The sequence below is a fragment of the Dendropsophus ebraccatus genome, chromosome 15 (genome assembly GCF_027789765.1).
Source record: "Dendropsophus ebraccatus isolate aDenEbr1 chromosome 15, aDenEbr1.pat, whole genome shotgun sequence".
Lineage (NCBI taxonomy): Eukaryota > Metazoa > Chordata > Amphibia > Anura > Hylidae > Dendropsophus > Dendropsophus ebraccatus.
Window position 1 is genome coordinate 42,596,642 of NC_091468.1, and position 15,935 is coordinate 42,612,576.

Here is a 15,935-nt window from a genome sequence, read left to right on the forward strand (position 1 = left end):
TTATCTTTTTTTGCTAACAATCTTCTATGCTTTTTAAGCTCAAAAGTACAATATGGTGCACTATATAGCGCTGTCCACTCTATGTCTGGGGCTGCGTATTAGTGTAGAGCTACTACCTGCATGTAGCTTGCAATGGTAACAATATAAAACAAGGTATCTGATTGCGCTCCTCTTGATTGCTAAGTCCTCAGGGCGTTGGCCTGAAGTAGTGCCTATTTATTCTCAGGCTGTGTGCACACTATGGTTAATCCTCTCACTACAATGGAGTGTGGAAGATAAATATATATAGAGACACAAATAGTATTTATTGATCGATAGATAATAAGTTTGGTATAGATACTAGCGTTCCCCTAATCACAGCAGTATACTCTCCAAGGTAAGTTTGTATACTTATGAAATGGAGCAAAGATAAACACACTCACCCTCTCACTGTGATTGCATAGCAGGGTCCTGATGTGCTCCAATAGTACAGCAGTTTTTGTCTGTTGTTCCAATATACAAAATGATGCTTGGTTCGCTGTTCTAATCCTCTGTGGTGGCTAGCAGTCCTTGATCCTCAGTTCTTTGCGTCCGGAGGGGCACGTCCCGGCCGGTTATGGCTCTGTTATCCGGTATTTTTGTAGAACAGGTAAGTCTCTCAGAAACTCAAAATCTCAGAAGTTCAGTGTGACGCCACATCTACTACTGATTCCTGAAAGGGTCAGAATACCTCCGACATGTTTCGAGGGGTACGCCCCTCTTTCTCAAGAAGCTCCTCCGGACGCAAAGAACTGAGGAGAGGATTAACCATAGTGTGCACACAGCCTGAGAATAAATAGGCACTACTTCAGGCCAACGCCCTGAGGACTTAGCAATCAAGAGGAGCGCGATCAGATACCTTTTTAAGCTCAATTATAAGGAAAACATTGCCATGATTTATGTAACAAAGCTGGGTGTTGTAGACCTTCCATTAGAATGATCCCAAGCATTCCTCATTCTGAAATAGGCTATGTTTACACAACATAATATAAACAATGGCTGTTGCTTGGCATTCAAAAACAATGGGCGTTATATTGAGTGTCAAACAAATGCCATTGTTACATCGAAAATTGAATTGAAATTAGTGCATGTCAATTATTTCAACGGCCGTAGCAAACAATAATTGTTCAATACATTGTGTAAACAACGGACAAAGTTTGCATTGACTTCAATGCAACCCATTGTAAACAACAGGCATTCTTTTCTATGGAAAGGTTTGAAGAGGCAGTTGCAACACACAAACTGGAGGACTGGAATTTTTCTGGAACATTACCAGAAGCAGGTGTTTGGCTATACATCATGTTTTGTAGCCCATCATATTAGCAAAGGATGCTCTATTCAGTTCTATAGATGAGTGTCATAAAAGGATAATCACAATCGCATTGTTGTATAAAAGCATGGAAAGTCATTCTTTTTGCTGCCCCCATACACAGATCCCCTATAACAATGATCTAATAGTACCAGCCTATGAGATCAATGTAATCCATGATAGGAATGATCTAAGAGTACCAACCGATTAAATCAATGTTATCCATGATAGGAATGGATATTGTTCCTCGTTATAGTACCCTTACATTTTATGCCTAGAGTCTCTGGCACTTACCTTCCATACTGTTGAGTATAAGATTGAGGATTCCTGGAGAGGTGTGATCACCTGGGCTAGATATCAAAGGTGCTGCAACACTGGCAGTCTTGCAGTCACACTTTCCAGGCTGAGAGAGGAGTGACCTGATTACTCCCCTCCATTGTAAAACGAGGACTGCCAATGTACTATTATCTGTTACTACCAGAATAATTGTTCCCTCTCCTAATTTCTATTTTTTTGTGCCAATCTGTGAAAATATACTGACATGTGAATGTGACCTTAAAGAGAATGTACCACTAGGTCCATCGCTTTGTGGTTTTTTACATGAAAAGACCGGTGCCAGTACAGAAATGCTGGTGCTGTGGTCCTTTTTTTGAACTGATGCCCAGTTCCCACGCACGGCACCGGGCATTGGAGGTGGGCCCGCTGCCCCCCAGTGTGACGATCTCCCCTCTGTGACGTAGCTCCATTGATTTTAATGGAGCTGCGTCACAGAGGGGAGGGGTTTCATCACACTGGGGGCCAGCGGGCCCATATCCAGTGCTTTATGCCAGGCCAGTGCTCAGGAATAAATCGGTGCCATGCACGGGAACTGGGCCACGCATGGCACCGCGGCATGAAGGACTGGAGACAGCACCAGCATACCCATGCCAGCGCCAGTCCATTCATGTGGAAATACACAAAGTGATGTACTTAGAGGTACATTCACTTTAAAGAGGATGTACCATCAGGTACATCCTTTTTAATCTGACCCACGGATAGATCGGCGCTGTCACACGGAAGCCAATGCAGTGGTCTGTTTTTCGAACCGAGGCCCGGTTCCCGTGTACGGCGCCGTTCTATGCACAGGTATTTGGCCGCTGAAGCAAAAGAGGTGGGCCAGCTTCATTGATTCTAAGGGAGCCACGTCATAGAAGGGAGGGAATTCCCTCCCACCGTCTGGTACCACCCGGAAACCGGACAGCAGTTCGAAAAACGGACCGCGGCACCGGCTTCCCCGTGACAGCGCCGATCTATCCGTGGGTCAGATTAAAGAGGATGTGCCAGATGGTACATCCTCTTTAAGGAGGAGTTCTTCAAATACTTGGTTTATGTAACATATTTCACATCATCATAAAAAGTGATTGAGAAACACTTAAAAAATACGTTTTGGATATTATCTTAAACAAAATTTTGTATTCCTCTTGGCCAAATCTGCTTCTATTAACTCAGAATATGGAAATAATATACTTTGTTTAAGCAATTTCTAACAATGAATCATTGAGCAAAAATTAATTACTCAGTTTGGCTGATAAATTAGAATGTGAAAGAATTCTGATTCTGAATTAAATCATTGTAATAAAATGGTTGATAAATGGAAGAAGGAAAAGGTTATGAGCTTATCCAAACCAGCCCTTAGGATCATCCACTGAAGTGCTATCAATCACAAGGAGCTTGGTAATGACATGGACACTATGATGTAAGAAGGTCAAGACATACCAAGGAGGCTAATGTACATTGGAAGGATAAGGAGATAATGGAGTGTGGAAAATATGACAAGGAAGTTGAAAAGGACAAGCTAAATATTTGCTGGCCACCTAAGAAACAATATTGCGTATATGACATAAGTAAAGAATGTACAAAGAAAGTAAGAATTATACAAGGCTTCTAATTGTTGTATCTATAGAATCTGGAATTTATTATAGGGCTCCCAGCATATACACAGTGAAACCTTCTGAGAACATCAAGATAATTTTTTTTTGCTATGATGGGTTTCTCTCCTATTATAGTCTATGGAAGGTAGACTAGGAATAAGTAATGCTGAGGACCAGGAATTAAAGAGGCAGTAATGTTGGAGACTAGGAAAAAGAAAAGAGTAATACTGGGGACCAGGAATAAAAGGGGGATCCATGCTGAAGACTAGTAATAAGAGGTGAGTAATACTGGGGACCAGGAATGAAAGGGGGAGTAATGCTGGAGACTAGGAAAAAGAGGAGAGTAATGCTGAGGACCAGGAATAAAAGGTGGATCCATGCTGGAGACTAGTAATAAGAGGAAAGTAATGCTGTGGACCAGGAATGAATGGGGGATCCATGATGGAGGCTAGTAATGAGAGGAGAGTAATGCTGGAGACCAGGAATGAACGGGGGATCCATGATGGAGACTAGTTATAAGAGGAGAGTAATGCTGGGGATCACAAATGAAAAAGTAAAGCAATGCTGGGGACTAGGAATGAAAGGTGGGTCCATGCTGGAGACTAGGAAAGAGGAGAGTAATGCTGGGGACCAGGAATGAAAGAAGGGTTCATGCTGGAGACTAGGAATAAGAGGAGAGTAATGCTGGGGACCAGGAATGAAAAGGGGAGCCATGCTGGAGACTAGGAATAAGAGGAGAGTAATGCTGGGGACCAAGAATAAAAGAAGGGGTCAATGCTGGAGATTAGTAATAAGAGGAGAGTAGTGCTGGGGACCAGGAATAAAAGAAAGGTCCATGCTGGAGACTAATAATAAGAGGAGAGTAATGCTGGGGACCAGGAATAAAAGGGGGAGTAATACTGGAGACTAGTAATAAGAGGAGAGTATTGTTAGGGATCAAGAATGAAAAGGTAAAGCAATTCTGGGGGTAGGAATGAGATTGGGAGCAATCCTTGAAACTAGGCATTACATAATGATACTAGTCAGTAGGCTTTGTAGGTTCCTGCTACACTACAGGGATTGAGACAGATTAGGGAAATGGTAGAAGTTGTGATGCCTCATGGAAGGATTTCTCAGTCCAGTATAAGCCCAGAGTAACCCACAATACTCCAAGGAATCAGTTGCAGAATGTGCGATATTCATTAAATATCACATATGTCGCAACTGACTCTTTGGTGTCAACAACTTCCATTCAAAGACAGATATCAGAGGCACTGACCGATTGTAGCAAACAGTTTCTTTATTCCAAAACCAGGCAATACACGTGGAGTGGATGAGTTAGTAGGCTACAGCTTGTCACAGGGTGCTTCTTCACATTCACAGGGCTGTCTCTGCCACTCGGTGTGCTTTGATAAATCCCATTCTGGACCAGACACCTGACCTCCTATATAATGTCTTCTTGGTCTTGACCCTACCTTCCTGACCATCTCTTATCTATAAGTTTGTCTAGTCTGTGTTTTTTTTTACATATCGCAAGTCAGGGACTGTCGCCCAGTTGTCCACAGTCACTTAGGGCTGTCTGAGGCAAATAGGCTGGGGCAGTGGGCAAGAAAGAGTTCAGGGTTCTCTTCCTATGTCCACCACATACCTTCCTTGATCAAACAGTACTTGCAGTGTCATGACCACTAAAAACCTAAAAGTTTAAGAGTTTAAAACCACTAAAAACTTAAAAGTTTAAAGTTTAAAAGTTTTTTTTTATTAATATTGACAGGTAAACTTTAAACTATATTTTTACAAAATTTGCTTTATTTTCTAACTTAACTTGGGCTTTTCTGTGCTTATAATTTCCAGATTTCATTCTAGTCTTCAGACTCTCTATCACATACATCCTGTGGACCAATGTCACTGTTTTTTTAATAAAAGAAAGCATTTTTTTTCGAATCCAGGAAAACCCCTACAACCTATGTCTTGTATACTGAAATTACCACTCATCACTTTGAATTCTTGTATAGAAGGTTGGATTGCACAATGCTGCATGACACATTTTTATTCATCAAGTATTTTATTTTTTTTTATTCAATAATGTACAGTACATGGAATTTTTTACTTCACTTTTCATATTCATCATTTCACCAGATACTTTTATTTTTTAAATCCTCAAATAGTTTGAGAATGAACAGCGTGTTGTTTGATTAGATGCTGAAGGCAATGCATTAGGAACTGATGGTAACTGATTATCCTCCAATCAGTTCCTGATGCAGTATCTACAACATCAAAATAAGGAAAAAGTGGTTTGTTACTTCTAAATACATAGTAAAAAATATAACAAATACATAGTCAGTATAATGTAAATGTGAGCTGTATAGCCTCTGAATTACCTATTTCCTCAGTAATGTTCTTCTCAGAATAATTTTTAGAAAACCAACACTACATGCAGATAGCAATGTACACAGAGCCAGTTTAGTGGCGGAGTGTGTAGATTCTCCCAACAGGGGTACCATCTGAGCCCCATACAGGCAAATGGTTAGGATCTCTTAAATTACAGATTATTATGTAGAGGTGAATATTAAAATATTTCCAATATATCAGGCCCATGCTATATATATATATATTTGGTGGGGACTTTGGGGGTGGGTTGGGTGTGTGCGTGTGGAGGGGGGGGGGGGGGCGTAATGGAGGGTGGTATAGCCATAACTCTTATTGGACCTTAGGTAAAATCAATGGCATCACATAGCGAAACAGGTTTGTACATCACTTTCTATTAACTATTGCTTATGGTATGGGGCCTAGAGACAGAGGGGGAAATCAGTAGTAATGGAGTTACTGGCTAGTAATGGAGCAGTTGCCTTTTCCACTTATCTCCCTTCCCTGCCAGCCAGTCTGTGTTCTGTGTGATCAGGATGTCAGAGGGCTGGTCCAATCACTGTCTGGACCGGAACTCTGACAAAAAGTCCACTTGTGCCCTTGGACATGACATGCCATAGTCTCTTGTAGTTTGAACTGGCACTTCATATTGAATTGGATTGCTTGGAGTTCTGAACTCTTTGCTTGTCTTTCTGACATTCGTATTTTTCTGCTCTTCTTGTATCGTTGTGCTATCTCCCGTTGGACCTTTATCTGCAAGACTTTCCTTTATTGTGTATGTCTTTTCTCATCGTCTCATCCTATGTTTTACGTACCTAGTGAACCTGTACGCTATCAAGATCTTGGGTTCCCTTACACTATCCTAAGATAGTAAGGGTGGGTTCACACTACGGAATCCGTGTGAATAAGTACCAATGGATTCCGTTGCTCGTCCCTGCTCGCGGTGTCATGCATCTCCGGCTGTGCTATAGACACCATTCTATGGTCGGCCCGATTGTGCTGTCCCCCAAAACAATTGACATGCCAGGATAGCAGAATCCGCCAGACCATAGAATGGTGTTTATGCCGTGAGCGGGGATTAGCGACAGAATCCGCCGGAACTTATCCACACAGATTCCGTATTGTGAACCCACCCTAAGAAAGGAAATACTAAAAGGGCAGACTAGATGGACCAAGTGGTCTTTTTCTTCCAACAATCTATTTCTATAAAATAATGTGCACTCAGCCTTATTGGACTGGCATAACTAGCTGTAAGCTTCAGGATATTTCTTCCTCTCAGGTTGACTTCCCCATCATACTGTATAAGAGCATCCCATTATCTCTATTCTAATTAAAAAACGACAGCAAGCTTAAATTTTTGTAGAAAAACATATCATTACATAAAGCTTCTTATTTTACAAAAGCATAAACACGAACATAAAACAAGTGTGAATGTGTTAACATTTCCAAACAAGCCAGCAGATGAATAAACCCGACCAATTACGACAGGCAGTCATTAATCTGCATACCATTTAGCCTTTTACAGCTCTGCAACCTTTGATTGAGGTGATGCTTCAGACCTATTGATCCATAAAAGCCGGGGATCTGCAGTGTTTAGAATAATCCCAGAGACCACTGTGAGATAATTTATTAACTGCTCACAGTTGCCAGCTGAGATTAAGCCAATTCACAGCCACTTAGGTTATCCCTGCAAGTGTGTTCTTGTCAGAAGCGTTCCTCTTCTAAATTCCTCCTGTACTGGGGATGGCTCCAGTCCACACATGAGAACACCTGGCGACAGAGACGATATGCAAACCTTTTAAGTCTTTTGTTATTTATGTGTTTCATTTATGGTAATGTAAGCAGCAAACATATACTTGTAGGCCACATAATGGGAAAAAATGTGATCTCAAAGCTTCAGTCAAATGTGCATCATTAAAATGTATTCGAATCCATGTAACTCGAGAGGAGCTGCCTAAGCGGAGCTAGACCTGTGTGACTGTACAGCGAGGACACCTCTCTAATTGAGGGGCAACGGCCATGCTAGTAGAATGCAACAAAGAGTTTTAGGCAGAAGACTGTCTGAGAGAGCTGTGGGTAAGCGCCAAAACCACTCTCTGATTATTATCGGGGCAGTCATACTGCCAAAGCTTCTGCTTTGTTAACGGCATTTAGAGGTATGCTTTACAGCCGCTACGTGGGCAGAGTACACAAAAGACTGGAAGAGGAGTCAATGACCTCTATCAAAAGATTTACTAGACATGCTCTGTGAGCTGTGCAGGGTGGGGAGCTGTAGTCATCATCTACTGTGATTAGTTTCAGTCTTATCTATATACAGGTGTCACTGTTCAGTACTATCTACTCTATGATGATAAAGAGGAGACACTGCAAAAAAAAAAAGAATCTTACAGAACAGGAAATGTCTGCTTATTATTAGGCTTAGTGGCCAGAATGAAACTGTAAGATTTCAGAATCACACACCCTGATACACAATGACTTGATGTGAGCGAGCGCCAATCTGCTAGGTTGGCGCTCACTTACTGAACCCATAGAGGGCTCGATAATTGTGCAGTAATGGCGGTATATATATCGTTAGCGATGACCATTGCCAGTGAATGGCTGAGCAGCCTGTGACTTTAGACACTGCCAGCAATGGCCAAAGCTAGCAGGACATAAGGGAGCGCAGACAGGTATGTAAGTTTATTATGTTTTTATTACACTGTCATCAGTAGTCGGCCATGCATCGCCATTACACATAGCGATGCGCGCATGTCAGCTGACAATTCTAGGTCAGGACCTAAAGACACGACCAGCCGATGATCGTTGTCATCGGCTGATCGTTGTCTTTATTACATGGAGCAGTGATCTGTCGAAGTGGCCTGATTCGGCAAAATATCGCTCCATGGAATAGGGTCCTTAGTCTGGCTAAGATTGCACATGCTCTCGGCATGTGTGAGATGGGGTGGATTGTTATGGCACAATGATGCTTTATATGTAATGTGCTAAATATTAAAGATATGATGGAATTTCAACAAAATTCCATTCAAATTTTGTCAATTCGGAAACACAGCACAGAAACTCTGATGAAAACCCTACTGGAGTCCATTGGGCTCCTTTTTGTGTCCGTTGTTGCAGTGGCCCATTTGGTGTTGTCAGTGCTGCACAGAAATTGTGATGGAGGCTCTGAATGCAGCCTCTCATGCAGTGTGGACTTGACCTAAGGCGTCCAGTAGCTTTTGAGCACTGCGTACTGTCTCCATGTACCTGACCAACTCCTTGCTTCCATCAGTGGTTCCATTATTTTCAAGCAAGAAAGAATAACACTGTATGCAGCATTATTCTTACCATCAGATATATTGGAAAACCTGAAGCAACACAAAGAGACCTCATTATAATTTGTTGTCTCTCTCTCTCTATATAAAATTAATATTATTGATTCAGCATCTTTTTTAGGTTAAAGTTAATAATTGCAATACTTTTATTACTATTCATAATTGTTTCATCGTATTCTTCTACAATTTATTATGACATTAAGGCACAAGGTTTTTTTTTTAGGTCAAAATATGGACGTCATCATGATAATTTTTTATGTCCTTATTTTGGCCTTAAAAAACAGTGTGTGAACATACTGTACTCTATAATGACTGAAATAGTTTGGGATCGTTCGGTTGCTATGTACATATTAAATGATTGGGGGGGTTCTTTTTGTTGGATTTTTACAAAGGAGAGGTTGGTTAATTTATTTGCGGGTACACCCAACGGTGCTAAAAAAAATATGTTCCTGCAGCAGACACAGAGGTATCGGTTGCAGGAACGTTCCGAACGCAGCCCGGTGTCCAGCAATATAACAACGGACAGTGTTATAACGTGTTTCCCCGAAAATATTACAGTGCCTTATATATCTTTTTATCTCAAATAAAGGCACTATGTTTTCGGGGGAGAGGAATGTCACGGCCGCGGCGGCGTCCCGTGTTCCGGGCCGCCGCCGCGACCTCCTCCTGCCCCATGCAGCCGTCGGGGTCCTTGTGCAGGGACCCGGCGCTGCTGCTAGTTCGGCCCCTGGGGGCGCCACACCTCTCCTCCGCTCCTGTCTCCGTCTGTGCCGGCCGCCCGGCGCTCGTCCCCGCCTCCTAGACGTGATAGCGGGACCTGCAGCCAGGACGTAATGGAGGGACCTGCGGCCTGGACCTGATGAAGAGACCTGCGGCCTGGACTTGATGAAGGGACCTGCGGCCTGGACAGGACCTGCAGCCTGGAAGAGGTATGCCTATGGCAGCGGAGGGTGGCAAAGAGTAGCGGGAGGGTGGTAGAGGGTAGCGGCATCAACAGTTGGCTGCAGGGGTCCTATTTTCGGGGGGATGCCTTATTTTTGGGGGTGCCTTATTTACCGGGAGTGTCTTATTTTCGGGGGGTGGGGGGGTGTGCCTATGCTGCAAATCCTCCACCATGCCTTATTTTGGGAGTATGTCTTATTTCCGGGGAAACACGGTACTATGTGTGAACATAGCCTAATTCTGAAAAAAGGGGAACATGCCCCAAGTACACATGACACTTGGATGCCTTTTAAGAAATGCATTTTTCAAAGGAAAGTAAAGGAGTAAAGTTGTAACTATTTTTTTGAATGGCAGTCAAGGAATGTTTGTACAGTTGTTGATTTTTTTGTAGTGAATTATGTTTTAGAACTTGTGTTAAGGAGTAAATTATTCAAGGCCATATTTTACATTCTTTAGAAAATGTGATGAAATTTTTAAGGCTTGCCACAACAAGCTTAAAATACAGCGATAAAACAAGAAAATTAAATCACAATGTAATGGAGCTAGCTGAACCATCACAGTACGACTGAACTCACCGGAGTGGGGTCACTCATGTCAGCATATGTATATGTGCATATCTAATATGATTCACATGTAAAAATAGGTCTGTTTTACAGAAATGCATCATGTCCATAGTTTTAGTCACCACAGATGTCTAATATGAGCAATGGATGCAAAATTGTAATGCTTTAACTATGTAATGTGACAAATGATATTAAAATCAGCTGGCATTCTTGGCTTAAATAATGCAGTCATACAAAAACAAGAAAACAGTAAAGATTAGAGAACTTACAGTAAATTCGACTGAACCTCAACCTTCGTCATGGATCTACTAGACCACCGCTAGCGATGATGTAAGCTGCACCAGGGAGCGAAGTCTAAGGGGCCGCTGGTTTTTGCTGGGTTGGACTTGCTTCGGCAGGCGACCGCCAGTCCATTACCCCTGGCTTGGTTTGCTAGCGGAGGTGGACTAGGTGCAGCTGAAGCAGGGCCGTTTCTTGCACCGGGCGGGCCGGGCGACGGCACGGGGCACAGACAGTTAGGGGGGCGCTGGTGGCACCCCTGGGTCCTCACACAGCCTGGGTTGGATAGCGCACCACGCTCCCCCACACCCAGACTGTGACCCGTCCCGCCGCTACCGCGCTCGAGACTTGCCCGGCTGCCCCTCCATCTCATTTACTGCCCGCCCATGCTCCTCCATCGCGCACGTGTTGATTGGCTGCGTGCACCACGGCCGGCCGCAGAGGCTCCACTCTGTGTGGAGGGGGGCTCCAGAGGATAGTGTGTGGAGGGGGGCTCCAGGGGATAGTGTGTGGAGAGGGGGCTGCAGGGGGGATAGTGTGTGGAGGGGGGCTCCAGGGGATAGTGTGTGGAGAGGGGGCTGCATGGGGGATAGTGTGTGGAGGGGGGCTCCAGGGGATAGTGTGTGGAGGGGGGCTCCAGGGGGGGATAGTGTGTGGAGGGGGGGCTGCAGGGGATAGTGTGTGGAGGGGGGCTGCAGGGGGCATAGTGTGTGGAGGGGGGCTCCAGGGGGGATAGTGTGTGTGTGTGTGGGGGGGGGCTGCAGGGGGGATAGTGTGTGGAGGGGGGCTGCAGGGGGGATAGTGTGTGGAGGGGGGGGGTCAGGGGGGATAGTGTGTGGAGGGGGGCTGCAGGGGGGATAGTGTGTGGAGGGGCTGCAGGGGGGATAGTGTGTGGAGGGGGGGTCAGGGGGGATAGTGTGTGGAGGGGGGTCAGGGGGGATAGTGTGTGGAGGGGGGGGGTCAGGGGGATAGTGTGAATGTGTGTGTGTGGGGATGGTGGTCAGGTTAATTGCAGGCAGGTGGGGAACTTTATTACTATGGTGGGTACAGCAGGCGCATTATTACTATATAGGAAGCACAGCAGAGGGCGCATTATTACTATATGGGGTCACAGCAGGGGACAGTATTACTATATGAGGGGAACAGCAGGGGACATTATTACTATATGGGAGTACAGCATGGGGGACACAGCAGGAGACATTATTTCTATATGGGAGGCACAGCAGGAGACATTACTATATGGAGGGCACACTGGGGGCATTATTACTACATGGGGGGACAGAACGGGGCATTATTACTATATGGGGGAACAGCAGGAGACATTACTATATGGAGGGCACATGGGGCATTATTACTATATGGGGGGGGCAGCAGGGGCATTATTACTATATGGAGGACATAGCAGGGGGATTCTATATACAGGGGGCAACCCACATAGCTACTGATTTTACTACACATGACACAAAAAAGTGGAAGTTGTAAAAGTGCGGAGCCTAAGATGTTTGTCTGGCAAGTTCAGAAGAGATGAAATGTAGCTGCAAGAAATCATCATGAAGGCCTGGGCCGGATGGAGAGAAGAAGTAAAGTGGCGCCTCAGATCAAAGAAGACGTCACCTGTGAGACACTGACTGACTTTTGAGAGGTTGGGTAACTATGGCATAACATACACACTGCTACTTTCTAGCAACAACCAAAATAAATCTTTTTTTTGGGGGGGGGGGGGGTATGCGCTTTTATCAATATTCGCCCTGTAGTCAAGATTACCTAGAAACTTCCCTGAGCTGGAGACACGGAGGCTGGTCAGCAAACAGGAACACGGACAGGGTATATGGCAGGAACACATACAGGAACACGGGCTGGGTACACGACAGGAACACTGCCAGGGTGTACGGCTGGAACACTGGCAGGGTATATGGCAGGAACACGGGCAGGGTGTACGGTTGGAACACAGGCAGGAACACTGGCAGGGTATATGGCAGGAACACATACAGGAACACAGGCAGGGTGTACGGCTGGAACACAGACAGGAACACTGGCAGGGTATATGGCAGGAACACATACAGGAACACAGGCAGGGTGTACGGCTGGAACACAGGCAGAAACACTGGCAGGGTATATGGCAGGAACACAGGCTGTGTACATGACAGGAACACGGGCAGGGTATGCGGCTAGAACATAGGCAGGGTATGCAGCTGGAACACAGGCAGGATATTCAGCTGGAAAACAGGCAGGAACACAGGCAGAATATATGGATGGAACACAGGCAGGATCTACACAAATAGGGTACAGGCTGTAACCACACACTAGTGTAAGCATGCAGAGGCTCCAACAGAGAAGCCAGGGCAGGTGTAATTATTTATACAGATGACCTGCTGAGCAACATCCAATTGAAGGTGCACTAACCCTTTAAATGTAGCAGAGCTGGCGTGAGTGCGTCCTAAGAGAACAAACTTTATTATTGTACCCATAAAGTGCTAGGAGCACATATATTGGAGGTCCAATGACGACAAATTTGCCATTGTTCATGCGCGTCTATGAAGCCACAAAGAAGACAGGATATACAAAGGAGACACCAGTGGCAATTTTGGACGCACATTCCCCCTTTTCTCTTAGACTCTGAATTACAGCATATATCATAGAAATGTCATAATACATCATACAAATACATGCACAAATACACCCCCTAAACCTTAAAAGCATTGCTGTTATTTCACGTCTCCATTTCGTGTATCTGGTTTGATGATTCCCTGAATTGAGAAATGTATTAAAGCTGAGGAATGTAGGGAGATGCCACATTTTTGGCATAATTCCTTATGGGCAGATATCCACATGTCAGGCCGAGATAGAAGCCAAGTCAAGCAGTCTTACACTTGTTGGAAGACGGTAGAAAAGTACACACCGTATGCTGTACACCCAGTCTTAGAGGTGCTATGCTATACTGCACAATAGGGTTTCGCTCCTTTCTCCTGGTGTGCCTATTCAGTGGACGTCAGATATTCCCATCACATTCCAGGCCTAATTGTGCTTGGGAGAAGATAAGCGAAATATTTGCTGAAGAAGAAGTATGTAAGAAATGCCAATGATTTAATAACAGTTTTGTTTCTGTGCCAGTAATAAGCTGGGATCACACCTGTGGCAGTTTATGTGGCGGTAGTTAATGCCATTTTTGAACCAAAGCCAGGAGTGAATTAGAAAGAGGCGAGAACTATCAGTGCTATCTTAAAGGAGTTGTCCAGACTTAAAAAAAACATAGGGGGAGATTTTTCAAACATGGTGTAAAGTGAAACTGGCTCAGTTGCCCCTAGCAACCAATCAGATTCCACCTTTCATTCCTCACAGATTCTTTGAGAAATGAAATGTGGAATCTGATTGGTTGCTAGGGGCAACTGAGCCAGTTTCACTTTACACCATATTTGATAAATCTACCCCATAGACTCTACGGGCCACATGTATCATCCGGCGAACGTATGATTTTCGGCGGAAAGTATTTTTTTATACGCAAATGGCCGATCTGCGAAGAAAATATTCGCAAATCGGCACTTTCCGCTGAGTACGCCAGGGGGGCGTAAAGGGGGCGTGTAATGGGCGGAACGGAGGGTGCGGACTCAGAGTCCGCGCAATTTACCATCCGTTCCGCCCAAATGTACGCCGAAAACCTACTCCAGTCCTCAGCTGGCGTAGGTTTTCGGCGGTGCGCACTGGCGCGCACGGGATTTATGTAGAGGCAGTCCGCCTCTACATAAATCCCCGTAGCACCGGAGCTGCGGGGGCATTTATAAGTCCGGCGTAAAAAACGCCGGACTTAATAAATGCCCCCCTACTTGTCTACTCTGCTAGACTATACCTGTCCTCAGTTAGTGTGTGGTATTGCAGCTCAGGTACATTGAAGTGAAATACCACACATAACCTAAGGACAGGTGTGGTGCTGTTTTTGGAGAAAGCAGAGATGTATTTGTAACCCCTTTAAACTCTTCCTTGGATCCACTTTAATATTTGTCTCAAAAACTTTATTAAATATTACCATATAAACTGTCAGAAAAACTGTCCCTTAAAGGGGTTCTAGGACCTAGGACAGTGCATAGGACAGCCCATCAACATCCAAATCCCATTGCCATCACCCCTGTCGATCACCTGATTAATTGGATTGCTGTATTTAAGTGAGTGCAGTGGTCATTTCATTTCCTACCAGGTACAGCTCTGTACATACAAATGGCTTCCCACTCTGCAGTCACAGCCTTTGGCTATGTTCACACAATGTAGGTTTAGTGTTAATCACGGCCGTTGCTGCCAATTTGCAGCATCCGCCATGATTAATAATTAACTTACATTGTGCTGCAGCTAGAGGGAATCCCGGCTGGAGTGTATACGCTAGTGGCCACACAAAAAACTGTCAGTTTTGTGTGGCCACTATTCATTGAGGGGGATGGAGGGGGGAGGACGGGAGATGCATGTGGCGGGCAGGTGAGGTGTGCAAGGCCTCACAGCTGCCGTCATTGAGGCAGCTCGTCTCCCCCTGAAAGCAGCAGGCCACATGCTAACAGAGCTGTACAGTGCCCGACTGCGCCATAACACCCCGGGCTGCAACTCTCACTTACTAGTCTGAGAACAAAAGAAGAAGGACCCTCAGAATGTGGCCTGCTGCTTCTGGGGGGAGACGAGCTGCTCCATCCCCATGAGGGCAGCTGTGAGGGGCTCCTCCTGTGCTGACAGCTATAGGGGGTCCCCACCTGAGGCCGCGCACATCTCACCAGCCTGCCACATGCATCTCCAGTCCTCCCCCCTTCACCGCGCGCATAGCAGCACAGGAGGGGGCGGGCTAGGCAGCATGGGAGGGGGTTGCTCTGGGCGGGATAAGGGGTTGCTCTGTGCCACCCACTATGCATATTTAAATATGCATAGCAAGCGGCACAGGAGGGGGTGGCACGGGGGGAGGCGGACTGGGTGGGCCACGCTGGTGCTAAGCGCTTAGGGTGACGCCCCAAATGCTCTTAAACCCCTCATTAGCATAAGGGAAATTAGGGGCTATCATACTAATGCGGGGCAGAAGACAAGATTTATTACCAGCCCTGCCCTTATCAGGTAATGATCTACTGCGGCATATCAGCAGTTTTATTAGGCTGAACCTGCTGATTGTGCCGCTTTAAACCACAATTGGTTCCACACCCCAAAAATGTATATATTTATTTTTTATTCTGAATAACATGTAGAACAGATGAAACAAATAATGAGAAACAGCTGAATATGTGATATTATAAGTATA